This window comes from Puma concolor, chromosome A1 (assembly GCF_028749965.1).
Source record: "Puma concolor isolate L17-30 chromosome A1, mPumCon1.1.hap2, whole genome shotgun sequence".
NCBI lineage: Eukaryota > Metazoa > Chordata > Mammalia > Carnivora > Felidae > Puma > Puma concolor.
Window position 1 is genome coordinate 215445972 of NC_141667.1, and position 27191 is coordinate 215473162.

The window sequence follows — 27191 nt, forward strand, 5'->3', positions numbered from 1 at the left end:
AAGTGAATGGATACAGCACTGGAGTGTCCCCCCCCCCCCAATTCCGTAGAGACATTTGACCAAAATTCAGTTGTCAATGTAGTGTATACTCAGCAATATGCCAGGTCATATATAGAAGAATAGTAGTTTTTGTTCCATTAGGCAGGGTGAGGGGCTATGTTAATGTTCAAAGGTCTACCTTCTACAAAATATAACAAAATTTTGCCATATCTAAGCAGTATTGTATATGGTGTGCTCTTGGCTTTGGGAGTAGATTCCCATGAGTCATCACTTACATACGACATCCAGTGCTCATCCCAGCATGTACCCTCCTCCATGCCCATCACCTACTTTCCCCTCTCCCCCACCCCCCATCAACCCTCAGTTTGTTCTCAGTCTTTAAGAGTCTCTTATGGTTTGCCTCACTCCCTCTCTGTAACTTTTTCTCTTTCCCCTTCCCTTCCCCCATGATCTTCTGTTAATTTCTCAAGATCCACATATGAATGAAAACATATGATATCTGTCTTTCTCTGACTTATTTCACTTAGCATAATACCCTCCAGTTCCATCTATGTTGCTGCAAATGGCAAGATTTCATTCTTTCTCATTGCCAAGTAGTATTCCATTGTACATATAAACCATCTTCTTTATCCATTTGTCACTTGATGGACATTTAGGCTCTTTCCATAATTTTGTTATTGTTGAAAATGCTGCTATAAACATTGGGGTACATATGCCTCTATGCATCAGCACTCCTGTGTCCCTTGGATAAATTCCTAATAGTGCTATTGCTGGGTGGTAGGGTAGGTCTATTTTTAACTTTTTGAGGAACCTCCACACTGTTTTCCAGAGTGGCTGCACAAGTTTGCATTTCCACCAACAGTGCAAGAGGGTTCCCATTTCTCCACATCCTTGCCAACATGTGTTGTTTCCTGATTTGTTAATTTTAGCCACTCTGGCAGGTGTGAGGTGGTATCTCAGTGTGGCTTTGATTTGTATTTCCCTGATAATGCGTGACATTAAGCATCTTTTCATGTGCTTGTTGGCCATCTGGGTGTCTTCTTTGGAAAAGTGTCTATTCATGTCTTCTGCCCATTTCTTCACTGGATTATTTGCTTTTTGAGTGTGGAGTTTGATAAGTTCTTTACAGATTTTGCATACTAGCCCTTTATCTGGTATGTCATCTGCAAACATCTTTTCCCATTCCGTTGGTTGCCTTTTCATCTTGTTGATTGTTTCCTTTGCTGTGCAGAAGCTTTTTATCTTGATGAGGTCCCAATAGTTCATTTTTGCTTTTATTTCCCTTGCCTTCAGAGATGTGTCGATTAAGAAGTTGCTGTGGCTGAGGTCAAAGAGATTGTTGCCTGTTTTCTCCTCGAGGGTTTTGATGGTTTCCTGCCTCACATTTAGGTCTTTCATCCAGTGTGAGTCTATTTTTGTGTATGGTGTAAGAAAGTTGTCCAGTTTCATTCTTCTGCATGTTGCTGTCCAGTTCTCTCAGCACCATTTGCTAAAGAGACTGTCTTTTTTCCATTGGATCCTCTTCCCTGCTTTGTCAAAGATTAGTCGGCCATACATGTGTGGGTCCAATTCTGGGTTCTATATTCTATTCCATTGGTCTATGTGTCTGTTTTTGTGCCAATACCATATACTGTCTTGATGATTACAGCTTTGTAGTAGAGGCTGAAGTCCGGGATTGTGATGCCTCCCGCTTTGGTTTTCTTTTTCAGCATTACTTTGGCTCTTTGGAGTCTTTTGTGGTTCCATACAAATTTTAGGATGTTTATTCTAGCTCTGTGCACTCTGATTGGGATTGCATTGAATGGGTAGATTGCTTTGGGTAGTACTGACATGTTAACAATGTTTATTCTTCCAATCCAAGAGCATGGAATGTTTTCCCATTTCTTTGTGTCTTCTTCAGTCCTTCATAAGCTTTCTATAGTTTTCAGCATACAGACCTTTTACATCTTTGGTTAGGTTTATGCCTATGTATTTTATGGTTCTTGGTGAAATTGTAAATGAGATCAGTTTCTTTATTTCTTTCTGTTGCTTCATTATTGGTGTATACAAATGCAACTGATTTCTGTACATTGATTTTGTATCCTGCGACTTTGCTGAATTCATGTATCACTTCTAGGAGTCTTTTGGTGGAGTCTTTTGGGTTTTCCATGTAGAGTATCATGTCGTTTGTGAAAAGTGAAGGTTTGACTTCTTCTTTACCAGTTTTCATGCTTTTTATTTCATTTTGTTGTGTGATTGCTGATGCTAGGACTTCCAACACTATGTTAAACAACAGTGGTTAGAGTGGACATCCCTGTCGTGTTCCTGATCTCAGGGGAAAAGCTTTCAGTCTTTCCCATTGAGGATAATACTAGCTGTGGGCTTTTCATATATGACTTCTATGATGTTTAAGTATGTTCCTTCTATCCTGACTTTCTTGAGGGTTTTTATTAAGAAAGGATGTTGTATTTTATCAAATGCTTTTTCTGCATCTATTGATAGGATCATGTTTCTTATCTTTTCTTCTGTTAATGTGATGGATCACACTGAATGATTTGTGAATGTTGAACCAGCCCTGCAGCCCAGGAATGAATCCCACTTGATCATGGTGAATAATTCTTTTGATATACTGTTGAATTCGATTTGCTAGTATCTTGTTGAGAATTTTTGCATCCATGTTCATCAGGGATATGGCCTATAATTCTCCTTTTTTGTAGGGTCTCACAGAAGCTTTCCTTCCATTTCTATTTTTTGGAACAGCTATTAACTCTGCTTTAAATGTCTGATAGAATTCCCCTGGGAAGCCATCTGGCCCAGGACTCTTATTTGTTGGGAGATTTTTGATAACCAATTCAAATTCTTCACTGGTTATGGATCTGTTCAAATTTTCTGTTTCTTTCTGTTTGAGTTTTGGTAGTGTGTGGGTGTCTAGGAATTTGTCCATTTCTTCCCGGTTGTCCAGTTTTTGACATATAATTTTTCATAGTATTCTCTTAATTGTTTTTATTTCTGTGGTGTTGTGATCTCTCCTCTTTCATTCGTGATTTTATCTATTTGGGTTCTCTCTCTTTTCTTGAGAAGTCTGGCTAGTGGGTTATCAATTTTGCGTATTCTTTCAAAAACCAACTCTTAGATTTATGAATCTGTTCTACTCTTTTTTTTTTTTTTTGGATTCTATATTGTTCATTTCTACTCTAGTCTTTATTATTTCTATTCTTCTACTGAGTTTTGGTTTTCTTTGCAGCTCTGCTTCTAGTTCCTTTAGGTGTGAGGTTAGGTTTTGTATTTGGGATTTTTCTTGTTTTTTGAGATCGGCCTGGATTGCAATGTATTTTCCTCTTAGGACTGCCTTTGCTACATCCCAAAGGGTTTGGACTGTTGTGTTTTCATTTTAATTTTCTTCCATATATTTTTTAATTTCTTCTTTAATTGCCTGGTTGATCCATTCATTCTTTAGTTGGATATTCTTTAACCTCCATGCATTTTGAGGCTTTCCAAATTTTTCTTGTGGTTCAAGTTTCATAGCCTTGTGATCTGAAAATATGCATGATATGATCTCAATTCTTTTGTATTTATTGAGGGCTGTTTTGTGACCCAGTATGTGATCTATCTTGGAGAATGTCCTATGTGCACTCAAGAAGAATGTGTATTCTGTTGCTTTTGGATGAAAAGTTCTGAATATATCTGTCAAGTCCATCTGTTCCAGTGTATCATTCAGGGCCGTTGTTTCTTTATTGATTTTCTGCCTAGATGATTTGTCCATTGTTGTAAGTGGAGTATTAAAGTCACCTGCAATTACTGTTTTCTTATCAATAAGACTGCTTATGTTTGTGATTAATTGATTTATATATATGGGTGCTATCAATTAGGGGGCATAAACATTTACAATTGTCAGCTCTTCTTGATGGATAGACCTTATAATTATGATATAATTCCCTTCTTCATCTCTTACAGTCTTTAGTTTAAAATCTAGTTTGTCTGATGTAAGTATGGCTACTCCAGTTTTCTTTTGACTTCCAGTAGCATGATAGATGGTTCTCCATCCCCTCACTTTCAATCTGAAGGTGTCCTCAAGTCTAAAATGGGTTTCTTGTAGACAGCAAAAAGATGGGTCTTGTTTTTTTATCCATTCTGATACCCTATGTCTTTTCATTGGAGCATTTAGTCCATTTACATTCAGAGTGATTTTTGAAAGATACGGATTTAGTGTCATTGTGTTATCTATAGGTTCCCTGCTAGTGGTGATGTCTTGTCCTTTGTCGTCTTTGCAGCATTCCACTCACAGAGTCCCCCTTAGGATCATTTGCAGGGCTGGTTTGGTGATCATGCACTCCTTTATCTGGGAAAGCCTTTATCTCTCCTTCTATTATGAATGACAACCTTGAAGGATAAAGGATTCTTGGCTGCATATTGTTCTTAACACATTAAATATTTCCTGCCACACCCTTCTGGCCTGCCAAGTTTCAGTGGACAGGTCTGCTACTACCCTTATGTGTCTACCCTTGTAGGTTAAGGCCCATTTGTCCCTAGATGCTTTCAGAATTCCCTTTATCTTTGTATTTTGCTAGTTTTGCTATGATATGCTGTGGTTAAGATCTATTCTTATTGATTCTTAAGGGAGTTCTCTGTGCCTCCTGGATATAAATGTCTGCTTCCTTCCCCAGATTAAGGAAGGTCTCAGCTATAATTTTTCAAGTAAACCTTCTGCCTCTTTCTCTCTCTCTTCTTCTGGAACTTCTGTGATACAGATATTATGTTTCATTGAATCACCTAGTTCTCTAATTCTCCCCTCATGGTCTAGTATTTTCTTATCTCTCTTTTTCTCCGCTTTATCATTTTCCATAATTTTATCTTCTTTTTCACTTATTCTCCCCTCTGCTTTCTCCGTCCTTGCTGTCACTGCATCTAGTTTATTTTGTACCTCATTTATAGCATTTCTTAATTTGTCGTGACTATTTCTTATTTCCTTGATCTTTGTAGCAATAGATTTTCTGGTATCTTCTATGCTTTTTTTAAGCCCAGCTATTAACCTTAAGATTATTATTCCAAATTCTTAATGAGATATATTGTTTATATCTGTTTTGAGCAATTCTCTAGCTGTCATTTCCTGGAATTTCTTTTGAGGAGAATTCTTCCATTTCATCATTTTGTTTGGTTTTCTGTCCTTTACGTGTTTTAATAGCTTGTTATGTGTCCGGCAACTGTGAGAACTACCATATTAAAAAGGGGTCATACACTGTCCAGGGCCTGGCCCTTCAGGAGGTGTTTTTGGAGTGTGTTGTGTGCTCTCTGTTATTTTGACTCTAGTTGCTTTATCTCCCTACTCATAGTGGTGGTTTGGACCTTCTTCCACTTGTGCTTTGATTTGTTCATTGAAGTAACCCTGGAAAAAATTCAAAATGGGGGGTGGTGGTAGAAGAAGCCTTATTCCATACAAAGAGAGAAATGACAGGAGTGGGGAAAAAGAAAAGAAAAAAAAAAATGACCAGTTAGAGAATCAGAGAAACTATACTATATGGCTTAATCCAGAGAGAAAGAGGAATATAAAGAAGAAGGAGATACAGAAGAGGTATAAAAAGAATAGATTTAAAATGTCCCATTAAACAAACCACCAACCAGAATAGAGAAGAGAAGAAATAAGAGGAAGAAAAGAAAGAAAAAAATTATATATATATGTGTGTATGTGTATACATATACATATACATGTATACATACACACACACACACACACACACACACACACACACACACACACACACAGAATTGACCAAGAATCAAACCAGAAAATGCAAAAACGCTGGGAGGATATCTGATGCTGCCTTGGAACCAGTGGCTGTGCTGGTTTGGAGGAGGGGCCGTCTGGTTCGGTCAGTGTCAATCTTGGTTGGCAGATGGCAGTTACCAGGCACGGAGGGGCGTGGTTTGGTGTAGGTGGGTCCCGCTTCCACTGTGGCCCTCTGTCCTATTCCCTGAAGCCCCACCTTGTTGGTGATGGAGGGAAAAATGGCACACCCAGTCTCTTTTCCCTGGACTGGGTGTCCCAAATCACTGTGTTCAGGCGTTTGTCACAGTGCTGGGTGTTCGCGAGTGGGCTGGCTTCTCTTGCTCTACAGTCATTCGTGCCTCCCATGTGCTTGTCTGGGATTCAAACCCTGATGTCTTAAATTCCTCTTCACTTGCCCCTGTTCCAGGGTAGTGCCACTCCACCCAGCCAGGGGACAAAGGGCCTCAGGCTGGCCAGCACCTGCAGGGTCTTTTGTCCTTGAAGAGGCTATATGCCTTCTTCCCACAGCACTCAAGGGAGGGGACTGCTCTGACTGCGCCTCTGAGCTCGCTACCAAGCCAGGGTTCGATCCCCTCCTCCCCAGGTGCACGCACAGGGCGGCTGGCCCCAGTCCAGAGGAAGTCCCACAACCCTGGTTCCTCACTCCTAAGGCTGTTTGCAAGTTAGAAATTGGTTCTTTCTCCATTTTTTCCATTCCCCGGTATGTGGTCCAGAGAGGTTTTTCTCTTGTCCAAATATAATCCTACACTTCCATAGCCTCTCTTTCTCTTTCTTTTGTCTCTCCACAGAGGGGGATCCCTCCCCTCCTTGCCTACGCGGCCCATTTTATCTCTCCCAATTCACAATCACATGCCTATGGCCCACCAAGATATCCCCATGGGCCCCTGGAGATATTTATGTCACTCTGTAGCCCGTCTTCTGGCCTCAATACTGCTGTGTTTGAGAGATGGAGGAATTTCGGGCCCCCTACTTCTCTGCCATGTTGACTCCTCCAACTCATAGCCATTCTTTAAGACTCAGACCAGGGGTCATCTTTTCCAGAACATTTTTGTTGGTCATTTTCTTGAGTACTATCTTGTGTATCATTTTTTTTTTTATAGTCCTCAGTGTACTGATTTTTAAATGTTGGTCTGTTTACTTGTCTACTGGTATATGTCAGCTCTATCAGAGTAAAGACCAGGTCTTACTCATCTTCATTTTTTAAATATCTAGTGAGGATTAACACATTGTAATCACCTATATCTATAGAAAGAAAAAAGGGAGGGAAAAGGGGAGGAATCCTTTATTGATCAGCACAAAGTCTGAAAGGATAAAGATAACAAACCATTTGGGGCATTGTTGTGTGTGTGTATTGTCATTTTTTGCCAAGTAGTTTTCTATCTTCAATATTTAGTTGAATTTATTTAAATATAAATTATAACAATACATTAATGTCATTTTGAGGAAAGAATATCTAAGATGGAGATCTGTTTTAAAGTGTTCATCCATGTTTCTTTAAAACATTAGAATTTCCAGTTTCCAATTCATGTAACAATATAAACTATAAATTATTGCTTTAAAAAACATGCCTTCTATGGGAATGATGTATGTTAGAGATCAATATGTGTTTTCAAAACTGTTGATTTCTTTCCACTCCTGTAATAATATATTCTAGTATTTATCTTATATTACACAAGAGCCTTGGTCCCTGACCCCATGGAATGAACTTACTTACATCCCATTAATGAAAGGAATACATTCATTTAATCAAATCACTATGACAGGGATCCAGAGAGTGAAGATCAAACAGGTAGGTCTCTTCCATGAAAATTCAATAGCTTGTCAATAGTTCTGTTGATATTTGAAAGTAAAGTAGTAAAAGTATTTTGTTTTGTTTCGGTAGACTCTATTTCTAGAGCAATAGTTCTCAACATTGGCTGCATTAATAGACTTACCTGTTAAGCTTTAAAAATCACCCCAAATCAATTCAGTTAGAATGGCGGGTGCGAGTGTTACACAGTAACATCAGTGTACTTGAAAGCTTTCTTGATGATTTTAATGTGTAGCCAATGTTGAGGACCACTGCTCACTGGGTACTTTTATATCTTCAATGTTTAGCTGAACTTATTTAAATAATGATATATTAAAGTCACTGTAAAGAAAGAACTTTTGCAATAGAGATCTATTTTAGGGCTTTCAGCCATGTTTTTTGTTTTGTTTTGTTTTGTTTTGTTTTACCCATCATTAGACTTGCTTGTTTCCACCTTGTAGTAAATTTGAGAATATTGAGTCCAATCTGATCTAAATATAAAACTTCTTCTCTTCCCAACTTGGACCAGACAGGCATTGTTTGATCCCATTGGCAAAAGGCACACTTACTTACCACTTATTATAAAAGTGGTGGATTCCCCGAGTTAAAGATTTTTAACATAGGACACAAATAGATGTACAAAGAATGCACCTGGGTCCCTCTCCAGTGCGCCTATGGGACTTGGCAGTAAGGGAAACTCACTCAAATGTAATTTCATCCTACTTGCTAATTGTGAATAATGAAGTCATTTGTGCCTAACTCAGGCATCTCATGTCTTCTGTCAACATTCATGAAACAGTGATAGGCTAACTTACTAGCTTATAAGTAGGATTAGATGAATAAATCCCAGACCCAGCAAAGAACAAGCACCCTAGTTACTTGACTCCCTATCTAGAGTTGCTCAAAAGTGGATGGATAAATCTCTTCATGAGGATACTGCATAAACATAGCAAGATATAAAACCCCAAACTAGTTTTCCTTGGACTTTCAATGTCCTTCCAATTGCGTGAATTTTATTATTCTTTTTAGAAAACATAGTACATAGGTTTAGACTTATCTACAGAATACCAGAAGAATCTTATGGAGTTATTCCATGAGAAGTATATTTGTTGTGCCCCTTCAAGTTGAACCACTAGGAAATCTCTCCATAAACATGACGTCAATACATAAATGACCCAGCTTCCATCCATTGTCTCTATATATCCCTACTCTAATAAATCTTTATTTGCTTTCAGATGAAGGGAAACTCAAGATTATTATGCCAAAAATGTAATTGATCAAAACTGTTAGCACCCTGGGGAGTCAAGGTTTAAATGTCTAGTCTCTGCCTTGAGAACCCTTTCTGCCTTATTGTAAGTTAAATACGCCTGATTTGTTTTATTGGAAATCCATGGACATTAAGTTTCATTGGCATTAATGAGACTTTAGTATCTAAAGCAGAGGTAAGAACGCTCAGTATTTTTCTCTCATTGCTGAAAGCCTCTGATAATGTTTATCAGAATACTTCAAAAATGTATATTAAGATCTAGTCTGGCATTCTAAATGAGTGGTAATGCAGGTTTGGGTCACTTATGATATCTGACCTTCACTGAGCATAAACATAGCTTTAACACTAACATGGTCATAATTAACCTCTTACTGTCATCTTCCTTTGTCTTTCCCTTTGCAAATGCTTTGTGTATCATGCACATGCATCCACTGGGTGGCAATATGTACTCAAGAATGTATACTGTTTCTTGTCATTACCCCCCCCCCCCATCTAACTGAATTTAAGATGTCAAACATTTTTATGTGGAAAATAGCCATTGTATCAAATAATAAGAAAGAGTATTGTCGGAATTCAAGCCCCTAACTAGAAGTGACTACAGACATTTTAATAATGTTAACACTTCCTGCCACTTACTGACAACCACGTTGGCTCTCCTCCCAATATGTCCACAAACACATATTTGCAAAATAAGTGATTCTTCATGCTCTTCCCATCTCTCAGCATTTTATGGATTCATATGTCACTCCTCGAAACATACACATGCCCTTTTTAAATTCCCCTAACCTATTTTTCTAACTCCAATACTCTTAATTATCTTCTTATTTCTGTGGCTCTTGCCTGACAATGGACCCTTCCCTTTTTCCATACACATTTATTCAAAAAATCAAATAATATAATGTTAAGAGATTTTTACATATCATTAACTTTGACTACCTAATTTTTTTTCCAGATGAGCCAACTGAAGTCCCAATATAAAGTCAATAATGTTAGTGCTGGACGGGAGATTAGAAATCATCTACTTAGAGATTCTACATATACCAGTGTTGAGACCCAGAGATCTAGTGACTTTCTTAGGGTCAGCCCACAAGTAGTGATGTGGAACCACACATTTACTCTCTTGACCTTCAGGCCAGAGCTCTTTTCACCACAGAGCTTTGCCTTGTTTAATCATTGATTTATACACTTAACTAATTCACCCATTCAACAAAAATTGTTTAAGTAGCGGCTCTGTTCCTGGCACTGTGCTAAGGTTTGTAGGTACAAATTTGGATAGTTTACACCACTTTAAAAAATTGAATCTAAAATTGGGTAAACTGCCACCAGGTGGCATAAGTCCTCAAACTGGCAAGGACATTTATTAGGCAGTTTATAGGTAACCATTCAGTTTTCCTTCTTAGACATTTTTTTTTTTTCAAACTGAGATGGTGAGAACTAGTCTGAATGTGTAATCCAGACTTCTTTTCTGTTAAGGTGCTGTCAATCTGCCAGCCTCCCAGGTACAAGTCTTTGAGTTATTTTTCTGTTTCATGTTTTGCTGATTGAGTCACTGTTCCTTCCCTCACCTTTAGCTTCTTTATATAAACCTTCAATTTAGCAATGTCAGGAAATGTCAGGAAAAAAAATACCTTGGGCTAGTCTCAGCCTACTGCAAGTTCACTGCTACTTCTGAGCCTTTGTTCCTGCTGTTCCCTTCCCTAAATTTTCTTCTCTTTTAAACTCATCCTTGACTTACCAGTATCCAACAAATATTTGAATGGTAATTATGGTGATGGTAATATATGAAAGGCCAAACCACGTACTCTGTTTCCATACCAGAATTTGCGATTTCCCTCTCTACCCTTTTGAGAGTAAAGAAGATCTAGTCGGTAAAATGGGTATATGAAAATAGATTGAAGGCAATTACCGGACCGTAGTATCAGTCTTGCAGTGGTGGTCGAGAAAGAAATTGGTCCTTGAGTTAGGCTTGAAGGTAACTCAAATAATATAAATGGGTAGAGTCAAAGGTGGTTTTAGAATAGTGAGATGAAATGGCATGGTATTTCAAAGTTTGACAATTTTAGCATGGGTAGAAGGTACGATGTGTATAGGTAAATGGCCAACGTTGAAATTAAAAAGAAAGGCACAGATTATGAGGGTCCTTGAATGACATGCAAAGAAGTTAAGACTTTGTCCTTTAGGCATTAAAAGTCATTACAATATTTAGGAAGGAGGGTGACACAAACGGATTTGTATTTTAGAAAGATCATCCCTAGGTGTATGTGGCATGGATTGGAAAGAGGTGAGACCAGATACAAGGCCAGCAGTTAGGAAATGACCATAGAACCTGGTGGGGGGTATTAAGGCCTGAACCAAGGTAAAAACTGTGCTGAAAGAGAGTCAGGGATGGATCTGAGAGCATCAACAGAATTTGACAATATGATATTGTGATTTCTAATAAGAAATATGTATTTGGTCTTTGTCCCCTTTCCTGGCAGAGAGCTGCTAAAACTCAAGGCATTTCCTAACAGCAGAGAACCATAAAGGTGTCTTTTTTTACGTTAATGAGATGACTTTTGGAAAACTCCTTTGTAACCAAGGGATGGGGTCTGGTTGCCAGGAGAACTGAGGTAATACTGAAAGGTTTGGGACCGAAAGTTCCCTGAAGGAAAGGGAGCAAGAGCCAGGACTAGAGGTTGAATCAGTCACCAACGGTCAGTGACCAGTGGTTTAATCCATTGTGTCTATGTAATGAACCCAAAATGATGGGTTTCTGAGAGCTTCCAGGTTGGTGAACACACAGGGATTTGGAAGCAGTGGATCACTCAGAGACAGTATGGAAGCTCCCTGCCCTTTCCCCATACCTTGCCCTATGCATCTCTTCCATCTGGCTGTTCCTGAGTCATATCCTTTTATAATAAACCAGTAATCCACTGAGTAAAATGTTTCTCTGAGTTTTGTGAGCCATTCTAGCAAATTTTCAAACTTGAAGAGGGAGTCTTGGGACCCTCCAATCTATAGCTGATTGTGACAACCTGGATTTGGGATTGGCAAATAAAGTGGAGGGGGTGAGGGTAAGAATGGGTGTGGGGGATGAAGACAGTCCTGTGAGACTGAGCCTTTAGGCTGTAGAATTGGATGCTATCTCCAGGTACTGTCTTCACTGAGTTGAATTGTAGGACACCATCTGGTGTCGGAGAATTGCTTGGTGATGTGTGGGAAAATTTCTTCCCACAAATTGGAATTGGTTACAGAACATTCAGATGAGGAATAAAATATGAGAGTAAGGACAAAATGCTAGGTGGCCGCCAGGTTCCCGGCTTAGGTCACTGGGTGAATGGTGATGTCATCAAATATGATAGAGGATGCAGGAGGCCAGACAGTCTTTAGAGGATGGTGGTGAATGTCTTGAGTTTACTTTAGGACATATTGTCTGATTATTTTCACTAATCAACTTCATACATTATGAACACATAGGTTAGAATGAAAGATCTCAGTAAAGAAAAACTCCCTTATAAACATTCATCAATTAACATGTCTGTCTGTCAAAAATATTTTAGTGCTTCTTTTATGTCTTATAAGGAGTCAAGTGCACTGGGTATGTGGACCACACATCCCAAGTTTTCCACAGTAGTTTCACTTTCATATTATTCTTTTCAATAGAGGCAATTCATTAAATGTATAATTAATGTGATTTAATTTTTATGTCTTGTAAGACTTTGCTCATAAGTAAGCGCAAAAGCATAAGTTTTAAAAGGTTTAATAAGGCCTGAGTCCCACCAATAAGAAATCTGTAGTCTAATCTGGAAGAACTCAACATCTATTAAAGAACCATTTAGTGCTAAATTTTGATATTGTGGGGCATCCAGAAAGTGGCTGTCATTTTTGGAAGGAGGAATCAGGGCTAAGGTGAAGCTGGAATTGCAGCAGTGCTCTAATAAGGAATCTGAAAAAGTATCTGAAAAAGCAGACAATGGGTGAGGAAAGCAGCATTAGGAAAAACACTAAGTTGGACATGGCCTCAGTGTGTTCAATGGAGACTGAGGACCATGGCCTGCCTATCTTGATTAGTCTTTTGATTCAGCCACAGAGAGTGGCTGATAGGTTGTTCGACTCCTATTCCTGCTCTCCCACACCTACCTCCTCTTTAGTATTCACTTTGTGATTATTTTTCTAAGGTATAATGAAGATTTCTAGCGATGCGGTTTCCATGATCTCTTTTTCCATTCCCTTGCTGTCTTTTTAAAATTTTCATCTCATTGTGAATTTCCACTTTTCTGACCTACATTGTAAAAGTTTGCTAAATTTTATATTCCCTAATCAATCACCTTAGTTTCTATGTTTGGTAACATTCCCATTTGCCTATGAGGTCCACATGCAGCCTTTTGAGGCAATGTAACTGAAATTCCCATTAGAACTAACTGTGTAATAATGAGATCTTCTTCCAACATATTTTCAAGAGCTATGGACAAATAAATGTGGAAGTGAAACATCCGTAACGTGACAAGGATATGTATCAGTGCCTCCTGCATGGTAGGCATTTGATAAATCTTTTCAAATGAATTGGTTTTATATAATAACCTGTTCATAAGGAAAAGAATGCATCTTTTCTGGCGTATGCTTTGCATAGCACTTTTTACTATCAGAACAAGAAATACAGCAGGAGGCTCAAGGGATAAGCAGTTAGGCCATGGTTCTTCTGGGTACAATTTCCTCTGGCATCTCCTTCAGTCAAGTCAAGCGGACTCCTATGCTCTGAGTGGAGGTGAGGGTCAGGGAACTGGTATGCCAACCCCCTTCTGTCCAGCGGGCCCTAGCCCAGAGATCTGTATGAAGTATATCAAAACACTCGTCCAAATGGCTAATGTACACTTTAGCTATTTGTTCACAAATAGGAGTTCTGAATGCTTTGGAAACAGTTTGTTCTTTAAACTTTGTGAGCATTCCTTTTATAATTTGCTTATGCTCTTTGTTGAATAAGCTACTAATGTCTCAGAGCAAAATTAAAATTCATCTAGGCTCACTTTGATGGTTAATCACAAATTTCATTTTAGCAAAGTCCAAATTAATGAGATTTTTATTATGTATGTATGTATATGTATATAGGGTTACATGTGTATGAATGAAGAATGATAGCAATTTAGAACTGGGAGGAAACATACAGAAGAGTTCTGTTTAAAGCTTACATTTTACCGATGAAGAGATTTGTGACTGGTAAATTATTCTTTTTTCTTGTACTCAAGAGACTAGTTCTATATTTAAACACAATCCAGAAATAGCCTCTTTAAAGACATAATTTGCTATGATTCCATGACTCTGGAGCAGGTTACATGTTACATAATGCTCTTATTTTTATTAGCTGTGTCTTACCATCGTCTGTAAGTCTACAGGCACTTTGAAAATAGAGATTTTGTTGTATTTATTTTGCATTTTACAAATACCTGCTTCATCCCACATCTGATACTGGACTGAACATTAAGCCATCTGTAGGCAGCCATGATCCTATACTGAAATTAAGGAAACAGGCCTTAAAGTGGTAGGTCTCTTGTGAGTTTTGCACATTTTCTTTTGCTTCAGAACATCTGATAGTTTCCCTAGACCTTGTTTGCTGATAGAAACCTAACCAATTTGACAATAGATTTCATATTAAAAAATAATAATAATATAAAAACAGGGAGGGGGACAAAACAGAAGAGACTCATAAATATGGAGAACAAACTGAGGGTTACTGGAGGGGTTGTGGGAGGGGGGGATGGTCTAAATGGGTAAAGGGCACTAAGGAATCTACTCCTGAAATCATTGTTGCACTATATGCTAACCAATTTGGATGTAAATAAAAAAAAAAAAAAAAAAAAAAAAAAAAACAAAAGAAAGAAAACAAGTTAAAAAAAAGAAAAGAAAAAAAGAAACCTAAGTTGGCAGTCTTCACCTGATAATATAAAGCTGCGTCTCTGCGTTCGGGCCCTCCCATCCCATTGTTTCCCCACCCCAAAACCAACACCTGATTTGGACTGGACTGAATTTACCATTCCCCAGTTTGGATACAAATTAGAATTGTTACCACTGTATCAGGCCCCCTTCCTTGTGCCCCTCAGCTCATCCTCCTTCCTGACATGCTGAGTATAATGCAGGCAGCCTGCTGTAATCTCACTCTTTGAGAGCTTAAACTATTGCTTACCTGTCACTATTACACAAATGAAATTGGTGTTGAACAATTTGAAAGAAAAGATTTTGTCATTAATTATTCACTTGACAAGTATTTATTGAGTACCTAATATATACGAACACTGCATGATGTTGCATGTGCTAGAGATACAACAGGGAACAAGACCAAATCCCTGCCCTCATGGAGTTGACATCCTAGTCCAGAAGAAACATGAAAAACAAACAAATGAATAGATATATAATATAAAATTATTGCTAAAAAGTAAGTGCTGTGAAGGAACATAAAGCAGGGAAAAGGAACAGAAGGTGACATCACTAATCAAAATCACTAACGTGAAGGAAATGCAAATCAAAACCACAATGAGACATCACCTCATACCTGTTTGCATGGCTATTATCAAAAAGACAAGAGATAACAAGTACTGGCAAGAATGCGAAGAAAGAGAGCCTTGTGCACACTTGGTGGGAATTGGTGCGGCCACTGTGGAAAACAGTATGGAGAGTCCGCAAAAAATTAAAAATAGAGCAACCAAAACTGGGTAACTGAAGACATGAATGAGATGCTGGTGGTCATGGGGCCCTATAGACAGCCGCAGATGAACTGCTTCGACCCCATGAAGATGGGCTTTTGTGATGGGCTGTGCAGCGGGTGTGGTGGCTGAGGCACTTTCTGGCACCTTTTCCTCAGGAAAAGGATTAAAGTGTGGGGTCAGGAGTTGATGGTGGGATCAGGAAAACCATGATGCAGGGTGGCAGCACCTTTGGCACATTCATGGCCATCGGGATGGGCATCCAATGCTGATCAGGGCAGCGGTTGCCCACTACAGCTACTCCTTCCCATCAGTCCCAGCTCACAAACTACAATAAAAGGTTTTGAGTAGTTAAATAAGAGCCACCATATGATCCACAAATTCTACTTCTGGGTATTTATCTGAAGACAACAAAACCACTGATTTGAAAAGATAAATGTACCCCTATATTCATTGCAGCGTTATTTATGATAGCCAAGATGCAGAAACAACCTAAGTGTCCATCAATGTATGACTGGATAAAGACGATCCACATACACAATGGAATATTACTCAGCCATAAAAAGAAGGAAATCCTACCATTTATAATGACATGGATGGACTTCAAGAGCATTATGCTAAGTGAAATAAGTCAGATACAGAAAGACAAATACCATATGATCTCACTTATATGTGGAATCTAAAAAAATATATATATAAATAAAAGAAACTCCTCCCCCCCGCCAAAAAAAAAACCAAGCTCATAGATACAGAGAATAGATTGGTGGTTGCCAGAGGTGGGGGTGGGGTGGGCAAATGAGTGAAGAAAGTCAAAAGGTTTAAATTTCCTGTTATAAAGTAAAGAAGTCCTGAGGATTTAATGTAATAATGGGGACTATCATTAGTAACACTATAATGTATATTTGAAAGTTGCTGAGAGAGTAGATTTTTAAAGTGTTAAAAAAAAATAGAAAAAAAATGACAGGAGGGAGTGCTGTTTTAGAAAGAATGATCAGGGAAGGCCTAGACTAGAGACATTTTGGAATCATCTGCACAGATGGTATTGAAAGTCATCGGACAAGTGAGATCATGTAAGGAAGAAATGTACTTAGTGAGGAGACGTCTGAGGGCTCAACCCTGAGGCATTCCAGCATGAGAGGTAGGGAACTGAAGAGGATTCAGGAAAGAAGATCAAGAAGGAACAGCCACTGAGGTAGAAGGATATGCAGGAGAGTGTAGTGTTCTTGGAAGTCAAATTGAGACAGTACTTCAAAAAGGAGGACAATCAACTTAGACCAGAAATCAACTTTAGAATTTGACAATTAGAAGTTAATTGGTGATCAAGGACACAACAGTTTTGTTGAAATAGTGAGACCCTGATAGGAGTAAGTTCTAGAGAGAATGAGAGGAGAAGAAAGGGAGAGTGAATGTGCACACTACCTTTGCACTACATTGCTACGAAAGGAAGCAGAAGATAGGCAGTACCTAGAGAGGGCTGTGACTAAGAGAAGCTTTGATTTTTCTAAAATGGGAGAAAGAACATCACTTTTGTGTGCAGAGAACAAAGATACAGCAGAAAGAAAGCTGATGATGCAAGAGAGAGGGGTTATCGTATAGGCAAGTTGCGGTGAGATTCAGTGTGCGTGCAGACCACATTTCCTCCAGTAAAAGCCTAACTTTCAGCCAAAGAGTTAAGGCATTGCAAAAGAAGGCAAATGGGCAATGGTAAATTAACCATTTTGGCAAGTGTGTATTTCATTTCTGCTCCATTTTGCTCTCTCTCTCTTAAGTTACTATGCATAATATAAGTGAAGTTATACTGATAGTAAGAATATTGATATACAGAATTTTAGACAGTGACCCTTCAGTGAAATTAATGGTATCTTAATGAATTATTTGTGGTTTCAAATCCTAGAACAACTTGAAATGTACACTCTTCAGTGTATGGTAAATAAACTATCACATCCTTGCAATTAGACCCATATCATTAAAGTAATAGCAGCTTCCCTTTTTGTAGCATGTCTGCTAATGGAGCTTTAGTTTTCTTGAGGAAAGCCTCAAAGAAAACCCAAATGGGAAAAGTATGACCCTACCAACAGAAAATACAACCTTTCCTGTTTGGATTTTTCTCTTTATAGTACTTCAGCTCTTAGTTCCCAGGCATAAATAGGGGTAGAAACTGACCTAAAGTCCAATGTACTTAAAAAAACAAATTCTACAGGATGAGGAATTTCGATGAGATAAATAAGAAACAAGATTTTCAGGACATCACAGTTGTGATCAGAAAGGGGAGCACTCTCAGTGAATATAAAACCTTAAGACAGATGAGATGGATTCCTGTCAGTGTAAAATTAGACTTTTAGATTTAGAGAAAGACAATAAAGATCATCTATTCCAACCACTTTATTTTACAGATGAATAAACTCAGTGACCGAGTGATTAAATTACTTAATACGAAGATGCAGAGGTGATTAGTGGCTGTGTTGGGTGAGTTTTAGAATTAACACAAAGAAAACTAAAATATAATAATGATGATAACATTTATTGAGTGCTTTCATATACAAGGCGCCGTGCTGACTACTTTACAGTCATAACCTCAATTAAAATTTACAGCAACGGTTATACAGAACTATACGAGGTGGAAAGTAGGAGATTTCTTAACTGCTACTTAATTGACTTACCAAATTCACTACTTATCTCCATTACCTTCTCTTTAAATAACTGATTGATGCAGGTGCCATGAAGAATACTTGAGGCTGGTAAGTTTCTTTCAAAATTTCTTTCTACTTATCTAATCTGTAATCTATTGGTAGGCATAATCTACATTGGTGTCAGTATCACCTGGGGACTTGTTTAAAAAAACATACCCAGACTCTAAGGCTTGATAGCAAGTGTCCCTCATCCTCTTTGGACTAGTGGCTACTCAAGACATGCTTGTCTTATGGTAAAAGGCAGGAGTTAAGAGAGCAAGACCAATTGTGCAAGCACAGTTCAAACTTCTGTTTATGATACGTCCACGAACATCCCGTTAGCCAAAGCAAAACAAATGGTCAAGCCTAAGTTTAAGGGGTGAGAAAATATACTCTTCTCATTAAGGAGAGGGATGAGGGTGGATATTTCTTAAGCAGTGATCTAATCTACCATCTGAATTTAAAACTGGTATTTTCTTGTTTACAAAAACAATACTCAGTATGTTGTTAGCAAAAGCAGTGCAAATAGCTGACTCGGTACAGTATAATGAGTGACTTTTATTTGTTGGTGTGTGTTAGGCGTTCAGAGATGGGTGAGACAGTCTCTGCCCTCAAGAAGCTCAGAGACAGATTTATAAGCAAATCAGAATTTAGTGTGAGGAGGGCGTCTGGGTGGCTCAGTTGGTTAAGTGTCTGACTTTTGATTTCGTCTCCTGTCTCAGGTCACGATCTCACAAGCATGAGATTGAGCCTGAGTTGGGATCCACACTGGGCATGGAACCTACTTGGAATTCTCTCACCGCCCCCCCCTGCCCCTCCTCTGCTCATGACCGTTATCTCTTTCTCTCTCTGAAAATAAATAAACATTAAAAAAATTAATGTGATGAATGCAGCAAAAGCATTTACAACTCTCTAGGGTTAGTGTTATTATTTTCATTTTATACATAAGAAACTGAGTCTAAGAAGGATTAAATGATAAATGTCCAATATCATATAACAATCAAAACTGAAATCCCAAGGTGCCTGAGTGGCTCAGTCAGTTAAGTGTCTGACTCTTGATTTTGGCTCAGGTCATGATCTCACAGTTCATGATATCGAGATCCTTGTCAGGCTCTGTGCTGATTCTCTCTCTCTCCATCTCTTCCCCTTCCCTGCTCATGCTCTTTCTCTCAAAATAAATATACTTTTTTAAAAAAACCCAAAAAACTGAAATCCCACCTTTTTTTAGGGCAGAGGGTTAAAACCCTAAACTCTACCTGTCATTCCATACAACCTTCCTCAGAAAATGAGCACAAAAGTGATTCGTGTAAACCTCATGTGACGCCGGAATCCTTGTCTCCTTAAGACAGCAAAAAGCCAACATCTCAGTGAATTGAATCCTATGATTAAGGGTACAGAGTGGATTACATATGCTTTCCCCTGCTTTGTAAATCTGCCATTTCTACTATTTGTCTTAGATTCCCCATCAAACTAACCTTTCTGAGATGCTTGAGGATACTTTGGTCAGTTTTAAAAATATCTGAGTCACAGGCCATAGGCTTTTAGTGGATGGAGTTTTTGTAAATATAAACTATTGTGATGATAAAGGGAAAAACTAAATGGACTACTGGGGCTTCTATTCCTGAGAAGTAAAAAGGATTATGGGCATCAATAAAGTATCCTGAGGGCTAGAGGGTATGTATAATTATGACTTTCAGCTCTGTTAGCCACCATAAGCTATTGCTATAATGTTCAATATCAATACTAGTATGTAATAACTGTTTTAGTATGAAATGGTTCTTCATATTTGTGCAGAAGAATATCCATGAGCTAATGTTTGCAGAACATTCACCATAACCCTGTTAAGGCAAATTATAGGTACCATGTTTTGTTACCATGTTGAGAGAGAGAGAGAGAGAGAGAGAGAGAGAGAGAGAGAGAGAGAGAGAAAGAAACTAGGGCACCGGTGTGGCTCAGTTAAGCATCCGATTCTTGGTTTCAACTCAGGTTATGATCTCCCGGTTTGTGGGTTCCAGCTCCTTGTTGGGCTCTGTGCTGACAGTAGAGAGCCTGCTTGGGATTCTCTCTCTCCTTCTCTCTTCGACCCTCCTCTACTCCTGTGCTCGCTCTCTCTCTCTCTCTCTCTCAAAAGTCAAACAAAAAAGAAACTTAAAAGAAAAAAAAGAGAGATGGAAACCAGCTCTTCACTTGGGTAAAGTAACAAGTCACTGAAAGAATCCAGGACTTGAGTCTAGCAACTACTAGCTTGGATAGTAGACTTTTGGCTCTTGAAAAGTTTTGGGGAATGTTAAGGGCACAAACACAAGCCCAGCCACTAAGTCTTAATTTTATGTGACCTGTCAGAAACTAGCACATTTAATACTTAGGTAAGAACCAGGATAATTACGAATGTTAGAAAGGATAAGGAAGCTTGAATCAGAACAATTCTTCTGTGCCATCATTTTATACTGGAGGATGTTTTTGTTGTGTTTGTTTCTTGCAGTGAGTTTCATGTTGGTTCTTTGGGGTCTGGATGTTGGTTCACTTCAGTTATAGTTAATGTAATAATAAATGCCAACATTTTATTGCTTCAATTTACCCTCTTCTTTCCCAATTCCCAAGCTTGTCAGCACCAGAGGGATCCCTTCCATGGATGCTTCGTTCTGAAAGTCCGTCTCAGTATTGAGAGTTTCTTACACAAACAGAAGTCCAGTGAAAGCTGCTGGCATTGTTTCCCCTTCTTGATGAATGAGCTTTGGAGCTGAGTTGGACCTGTTCTTCAGGGAGTTCCCACTATTAAATCTGTTAGAAAACACTTCAGTAGACCTCTAATAGAATCTGGAAAATAGTGAGAAAAAATATATACATCACTCTTAACTTCAGCTCTAGATACTCAAAAGAATTTCTTATTTACAGTGGGCAAATATCCTTAGAGAGTTTTAGGAGCTATTCCTGTCTGTGTACATTTGATATAGAAACGAGGGTTCAGGTTGCCTCTATCTCCTAAGAGAATATTTGATTACACAAAAAGGAGGTGAGGTGATGGCCTGAGGTTTTATAATGACTTGTTTATGAACAAACGTGAGCAGGCCGCTGGTATAAAGAACTAGACCTATTAAGAATCAATATATTTTCTTTTCGTTATCTTTCTTTTTGTCTTATTCTTAAAAAGATAAGTGGATAAAAAGGCTTGTTGGCCCTCTTTATTTGGATCAGGAGTTAAACATTCCCTCAGCATGGGATAAATTATTGAGAAAGGGTAAATTAAAGAGTTAGAGCAATTTGAAATGAGAATGCTTTAGCCTGTCTTTATGTCAGTAATAGATATTACCTCATGGCAACACTTCAAATTTTCCTCACCCTGCTTGTAAGGGCTGAAATTTATCAATTCAAACATTTCCATGACAAAAAGTGGATGTCTCTATCTGAATTTCACATAGTTGCATCTAGCTGAAGGTAATTTTTCTGGCTCTTTATATATATTTAAAAAATTTTTAAATGGCAAAAGTTTCCAAGGGCATTTCTACTTTTTTTTTTTTGATCTTTTTTTGGTAAAACTACATGCTTCAATAGTCATTTGCCCAATGAAGTGATTATGTCCTTAATTATCCCCATGACTTTCAGGATTATGGTTTTAAAAATTACGTCCTACAGAAAAATCATGTAACTCACCCTAGCATCTTTTAGAAATTACACCCTTTCTTTAAAAAAAAATCCTACCATTTTTCTCTCTCGTAAAGATTGAATAACTTGCATATCCTTTTTGTTTTAAGGCACACTATTCAATTTCTTTCAGGCCATTGATTCAGTCATTATCCTCTATATAACTATGATTCAACTAAAATTATTATTATAACTTTTTCATAAAAATATCTTTCTTTTATTTTGAGAATTGGATAGATACATTAGTGTCTTTCTTTCTTGTGAGGGAGCCTTTTTGCTGTTATGTAGGTTCCTATTTTATTTGGATATCTCTAGATTTAATTCAATTTAATTTATTTGGATATCTTTAGACTTTATGGTAATGGGGCTTATCTTTCCTTTGGATTGACACCTGTTCTGTTCCTTTCCCTTTCTGTGCTTTTTTCTACTCATGATTCAGATGGTACCCCTGGTCTACCTTTAGGAGGAGTTAAGTGATCAGGTGTGACGCACATTTCTTTTGTCCTGTAATAGGGAAAGCAGAAATGATTATTTAATGAAGAAGTGTATAACAAATGAAAACTAGAGGTTGAGATGGATGAGCTGCTTTTCAAAGCGCCTTCAGAATGCCAGTATCAGGGCCAGAACCCAACTTCTTCCTGTCTGATTTCAGATCCTAGATTTGCTTATTGGCTCTGTTGTCTCTCTTCATTGACCAGTCTGCAAGGCAAAACAATGACTGAGAAATAACAGGAGGCTAGTTTAGATCTTCCAGGACAGATTTGGCCCTGGGAACTCTATGTCCTTCCCCTAAGCTTTTGAAAGTTCATTGACACTCTGAAGGAAAGACATCAGAATTTTTCATCACTCATCCATTAATTAACACATTAATTTGCGTTACTGTTTACTATGCCAGTTACTGTAGACATGCAGAGATAATTACAGATAACAGCTTCCATTTATTGAGCGAATTCTTTTCAGGGAACTTTGCATATCCTCTTTCTAATCCTCACAACGATCTTTCAAGAGAGGAGTTGTCTTCCTTTTGCAGATGTGTAAACTGAGACCCAGAGAGATGAAGTGACTTGTCCAAAGTTACACAAGTAAATGGCTGAACTGAGATTTTAACTCCAGTCTAACTCCACACTCATTCTCTTTCTATTTTATCACATAGTCTGCTCATTAACTCTTTCTTCCAAGAATAAGACTTTGTCTCTGGCTTTTAAAGACTTACAAGTATGTAAAAGATCATACATCAGATGGTTCCATTTATATGAAACGTGCAGAATAGGTAAATCTATAGAGACAAGAAGGAAAATTAAGGTTTGCTGAGGGTAAGGGAGTGCAGAGTGCAGAGTGACTGCTAATGGTATAGGGTTTCTTTTTGCAGTAATGAAAATGTTCTAAAATTGTTTGTGGTAATGGTTGCACAACTCTGTGACTATACTAAGAATCATTCAATTGCACACTTCAAATGGGTGAATTATATGATCTGTGAACTAATCTCAATAAAGCTGTTATTTTTTTATAAGGTTAACAATATAGTATAGAAGACGGATTTATAAACAGCTAACAGGATACCAGGCAATAGGAAACAGTATGAACAATGCACTCTGGAAACTCAGGGGAAGGTGTAGTTGTTAGGTCCAGGGAGCTGGAAGATGGCTTTATGAAGTAGGTGTATTGGAGCTGAATCTGAGAGCAAAATTAGAATGGTAGTGGGCAACTGAGGGTAGAGGCTGAGAAGACAGCATGGGCAAAGTCACAGGTAGGTGCAAGGACAGGGTTCTGGGTGGCAGATCATGGGAAGTCATCCAGTTGGAAGTGTGTGAACAGTGAGTGGGGGGACACAGAAAGAAATGAGATTGGAAAGGGGTCTATGTGGAGGGTCTTGAATGCTATGCCAAGAAGTTAGGCTTTATCCTGTACACTCTGATCTTTTTCATGGTGGGAGAGAGTATATTTTACTTTAAAAAATTTTTCAGTTTATTGGGATATAATTGACAACATTGCATATATTTATAGTGTACAAAGTGATGATTTGACATTCATATACTATGTGAAGTGATTACCACATATCCATCACCTCACATGGTTACTATTTTTTATTTGAGTGTGATAAGAATGCTTAAGATCTATTCCTTAGCAAATTTCAAGTGCATAATGCAGTATTATTAACTATAGGCACAGTGCTGGACTTAGATACCCAGACTTACTCATCTAATACCGGAAGGCTTATACTCTTTGATTGGTATCTCCCCATCTCCTCTACCTCCAAAACCCTGGTAACCCACCCATCTAGAGAGAGTATATTTTAAAATTGGATCTGAGTTGAGATTTTTCTACATCAGAATTCTACTTTCAGGAAAGAAACACCATACATTAAGCTAAATTAATGTTGCTAACTTGATTTTTCCTGATTTTGTTTTAATATGTATAGTATATAAGTATACATTTCTTTAGGTTTCATATTTGTGTAAGTGCTTAAAGTATAAAGAATTTATATCTAGTTGTACGCTTTTATTAAAAAAAATAATATGGATTATTTTAAAAATTTCAATGTAAAGGGAGTTCATAATTTAAATAAGTGAGAAATATTAGTCCAGGAGATAGAATATTAATCAGTGCCTCTTCCAAACTTGACCTGGGGAGCCCCATTCTCTACAAGGGAAGACTCCTCTGAGTGTCCTGTTCTGCAGAGCTGAGAATCTGTACCTAAATCTCAGTACCACTATATTATAGTAGAATTTTTATACAGTAACAAAATAAGAATATCATAGTTTGTTAATACAAACACAAAATCAGGAAAATCTGACCTGTTAAGAAACGAAAATTTAGATAGTTGAACCATTTTGAGTAGTCACTAGGCATGATCTTAATGTAGGATGGAACCTTTGATATAGATTTTATTTGATGACTGCAAACTTTCTTTAGAAATAGTATTGCTCTAATCACTGCTATGAGTAACATAGGAAATGAATGGCCAAATATCCAGCAACTTTTACCCCTTGTCTACTCATTTGATTTAACATTCTAACAGACTGATTTGGCAAAAAAAAAAAGATTGGCTGATAATTTAACCCTTGAAAGAAAGAAAGAAAGAAAGAAAGAAAGAAAGAAAGAAAGAAAGAAAGAAAGAAAGAAAGAAAGAGAAAGAAAATGGAAGGAGAAGGAAGGAAGGAAGGAAGGAAGGAAGGAAGGAAGGAAGGAAGGAAGGAAGGAAGGAAGGAAGGAGGAAGAAAAAAAGGAAGAAGAAGAATTTCACGGTATTTTAAATCACAGGCATTGGGAAGTAGTAATCTTTTTTCCTTTCTTTGTTTCAGAGAGACTACAATTGACATGACCTTGAATATAAACTCAGGGTCCATTTTCTGGTCAAAAAGATATAGGCACTTTGAAAGTTAAAAAAAATATACTAAGTTTTCCCCCATCCCCTTCTATGTTTCCACTGTGAACTGTTGTGTCATGATGCCTTTCAAAATAATGCAAGAAGCAAAGTTAGCATATGTTGTCAAAAAAGACCTTGTTAAAATTTGAAAAATTTCTAGGTCACTATGTTTTTATTATCCTTTATAACTTAAAAATTAAAACATTAAAAAATTCAAATGTTTATATGTTCCCTATCGTCAACATTTAAATTAAAAGGTCATCACAAATTCGGTAAATAAGTGGGTAAAAGGAATGGAAGGAAGAGGTATTTTATAATTACTTCAGTTTTTACCCCCCAAAATTAAGTTTGTTATCCATACTCATTTCACTTGTTTCTCTTTCATTTTTATTGGTATATCTGTCTTTTTGTTACTCTTTACCTCCTTCGTTTTCTATCTGCCTTTCTCCTTTTCCTTCTCGTCTCTCTCTCTCTCTCTCTCTCTCTCTCTCTCCCTTTTTGCCTCTTCCTCACTCCCTTTTTCCCCTTTCCCCCTTCCTGGACCATACTTGGGAATAAAGGGTAAATTATAAAGATAATTTAGAACATATTTTGTGTATTGAGTATGATTTGATATTATTACTCTCTTAAAATGTGATGAATTAAACTTTTTATGTTTTTTCTTCCTAAGAAAGCAAAGCAATTACTTAGTTTTCTTTTATGTATAACCATTTATGAGAATGTTGGACTTCAGTATAAGGGGTGATGGAATTAGGTGTGTGTAGGAATAATACCAGCATGCACTCACTGTAATTTTCTTTAGCTGAGAGAATTCTTTGGGGCTCTAAGCACCCATACCAAGGTGTTTTCTTTGCCTTCTCCCTCCTCCCTACTGTGGTCCTAGCATGTAGTGCTCATCTGCAGTTAGATTATATGAATTTAGTGTGAGTTTTGTTTGCACATATAAACTAGTTCATTTTCCCTAATTCCAACATCAGTGTGCACATCTTTGCCTAACTGCTCCTGCATTTGAGAAATAATTAGAAATTGACAGCAGTGTTTGGGCATCCCTTTCTGATATTTCAACAGCACTGAAGAGAAGTGGAAGCAGAGATTCCTCAATGTCTCATAGTAAGAATACCCTTCCTTTTTCTTCTAGGACTCCTAGCAATTGCTTCTTAATTATTTGAGACCTCAAATTGCCTCACCAACACATTCTTATTAAAACTCTTGCCCATATAGGAAGTGAAATTATTATTTCTACTGGTTGAGACTGAAGAACAGGAAATTAAATCATTATTGTGGTCACTGAGCAAATCAACCTGGGAGCCAGGAATGGGTCTCAGCAGTACTATAGGGCACTTGACCATTTAGTATCTAAAGGAGGCAAAAGGAGCATGTATAATTATTATCCTTCCAGTGAATTCTCTGAATGAAATTCTCTAATATCTTATGACCATGCTAATCACACTTTTACAACTACAAGTACTAGTTTTTATTTGATACTTTTCCAGGGGCATTTCTTCCAGAGAAGGGATCAAATCTTATTATAAAAATATAATGATGGGGTGCCTGGGTGGCCTAGTTGGTTAAGCATCTGACTCTTGATTTCAGCTCAGGTCATGATCTCATGATTGGAAGATTGAGCCCCATGTCAGCTCCACACTGGTGTGGAACCTGCCTAAGATTCTTTCTCTCCCTCTCTCTTTGCCTCTCTCCCCTGCTTGCACTCTCTTAAAAAAAAAAAAAAATATCTATATCTATATCTATATCTATATATATACACACACACATATATACACACATATATACATATATGTGTATATATGTATATATATACACACATATATATATATAATGAAAAGTATAGATAGTAAAACTAATTGGAAATAACTAATAATTTAATTAGTGAGTGACTTAAAAGAGATAAAAGTGTGTGTGGTTTGTGTTCTTGAAATCTATGCAGCTAGATATTTTTTGTTAAAAATAAATTTATTTTGAAAGAGTTTATTTATGGCAGTGGAAAAGTCAGAGTCCAGA

The 27191-nt window shown here is 37.6% G+C and overlaps 1 pseudogene; it reads left to right on the plus strand.

Annotated features, from left to right (window-relative positions):
• The first annotated feature begins 2264 nt into the window (after positions 1–2264).
• LOC147584753 (reactive oxygen species modulator 1 pseudogene) lies at positions 2265–16032 on the plus strand (annotated as a pseudogene).
• The last annotated feature ends 11159 nt before the right edge of the window (positions 16033–27191 follow it).